Source organism: Papio anubis, unplaced genomic scaffold (assembly GCF_008728515.1).
Source record: "Papio anubis isolate 15944 unplaced genomic scaffold, Panubis1.0 scaffold422, whole genome shotgun sequence".
NCBI classification, from domain to species: domain Eukaryota; kingdom Metazoa; phylum Chordata; class Mammalia; order Primates; family Cercopithecidae; genus Papio; species Papio anubis.
The window spans coordinates 70,861-73,204 of NW_022164390.1; the positions used below are offsets into that span (position 1 = coordinate 70,861).

Sequence of the window (2,344 nt, forward strand, 5' to 3'; positions counted from 1 at the left end):
TATCACTTTGCGAATTCCACAAGAACAGGCTTACCGAGCGGCTTCTTCAGGGGAAGCTCTAACTCTGTGAGATGATTTCTCAGAACACTAAGCAGTTTCCCAGAAAGCTTCTTTCCAGTTTTCATCTGAGGATATTTCCTTTTTTCACCATAGCCGTCTATGGGCTTCCAAATATCACTTTGCAAATTCCACAGAACTGTCTTAGCGAAAGGCCTCTTGAGGTACAAGCTATAACTCTGTGAGATGATTTCACAGAACACAACGAAGTTTCTCAGAAAGCTTCTTTCTCTTTTCTATCGGAGGATATTACCTTTGGCCCTATATTCTTCAAAGGGATCCAAAATATGATTTCTCAGTTTCCACAGAAATAAGGCTAGCAAACGGATACATGAAATATAGCTGTAACTCTGGGAGTGGACGTCACACATCACAAAGCAGTTTCTCATAAAGCTTCTTTCCAGTTTTTCCCTGAGGATATTTTCTTTTTCACCATAGCCCTCTATGGGATTCCAAATATCACTTTACGTATTCCAAAAGAACAGGCTTTCCGAGGGGCTTCTTGAGGGGAAAGCTGTAACTCTGTGAGATGATTTCACAGAACACAAAGCAGTTTCTCAGAAAGCTTCTTTCAAGTTTTTCTCTGAGGATATTTTCTTTTTCACCATAGCCCTCTATGGGATTCCAAATATCACCTTACGTATTTCACAAGAACAGGCTTAGCGAGGGGCTTCTTGAGGGGAAAGCTGTAAATCTGTGAGATGATTTCACAGAACACTAAGCAGTTTCTCAGAAAGCTTCTTTCGAGTTTTCATCTGAGCATATTTTCTTTTTCACCAGAGCCTTCTGTGGGCTTCCAAATATCACTTTACATTTTACACAACTACTGTCTTAACGAAAGGCTTCTTGAGGGGAATCCTGTAACTTTGTGAGATGATTTCACAGAACACAAAGAAGTTTCTTAGAAAGCTTCTTTCTCTTTGTTATCGGAGGATATTTCCTTTGGCCCTATAGTCTTCAAAGGGATCCGAAATATCAGTTCTCAGATTCCACAAAAATAAGGCTAGCAAAGAGATCCTCGAAATACAGATGTAACTCTGTGAGTGGAAGTCACACATCACAAAGCAGTTTCTCAGAGAGCTTCTTTCCAGTTTTTCTCTGAGGATATTTTCTTTTTAACCATAGCCCACTAGGGGCTTCCAAATATCACTTTGCGAATTCCAAAAGAACAGGCTTAGCGTGCGGCTTTTTCAGGGAAAAGGTGTAACTATGTGAGATGAATTAACAGAACACTAAGCAGTTTCTCAGAAAGCTTCTTTATAGATTTCATCTGAGAATATTTCCTTTTTCACCATAGCCCTCTATGGGCTTCCAAATATCACTTTGCAAATTGCACAAGAACTGTCTTAGGGACAGGCTTCTTGAAGGGAAAGCTGTAACTCTGTGAGATGACTTCACGGAACACAAAGAAGTTTCTCAGAAAGCTTCTTTCCAGTTTTTCTCTGAGGATATTTTCTTTTTCACCATAGCCCTCTATGGGCTTCCAAATATCACTTTGCGAATTCCACAAGAACAGGCTTAGCGAGAGGCTTCTGGAGGGGAAAGCTGTAACTCTGTGAGATGAATTAACAGAACACTAAGCAGTTTCTCAGAAAGCTGCTTTCCAGATTTCATCTGAGGATATTTCCTTTTTCACCATAGCCCACTAAGGGCTTACGAATATCACTTTGCAAATTCCACAAGAACAGTCTTAACGAAATCCTTCTTTAGGGGAAAGCTGTAACACTGTGAGATGATTTCACAGAACACAAGGAAGTTTCTCAGAAAGCTTCTTTCTCTTTGTTATCTGAGGATATTTCCTCTGGCCCTATAGTCTTCAAAGGGATCCGAAATATCTGTTCTCAGATTCCACAGAAATAAGACTTGCAAAGAGATCCAAGAAATACAGATGTAACACTGTGAGTGGAAGTCACACATCACAAAGCATTTTCTCAGAAAGCTTCTTTCCAGTTTTTCTCTGAGGATATTTTCTTTTCCAACTTAGCCCTCTAGGGGCTTCCAAATATCACTTTGCAAATTCCACAAGAACAGGCTTAGCGAGCGGCTTCTTGAGGGGTAAGCTGTAACTCTGTGAGATGAATTAACAGAACACCAAGCAGTTTCCTAGAAAGTATCTTTCCAGATTTCAACTGAGTATATTTCCTTTTTCAACATAGCCCTCCATGGGCTTCCAAATATCACTTTACAAATCCCACAAGAACTGTGTTATCGAAAGGCTTCTTGAGGGTAAAGCTGTAATTCTGTGAGATGATTTCACAGAACACAAAGAAGTTTCTCAGAAAGCTTC

General features: G+C 40.0%; 1 pseudogene; it reads right to left on the bottom strand.

The window, feature by feature from the left end:
• The window catches only part of LOC116273168, a 6,547-nt pseudogene extending 4,899 nt beyond the window's left edge, over positions 1–1,648 (bottom strand).
• Between the last annotated feature and the right edge of the window lie 696 nt (positions 1,649–2,344).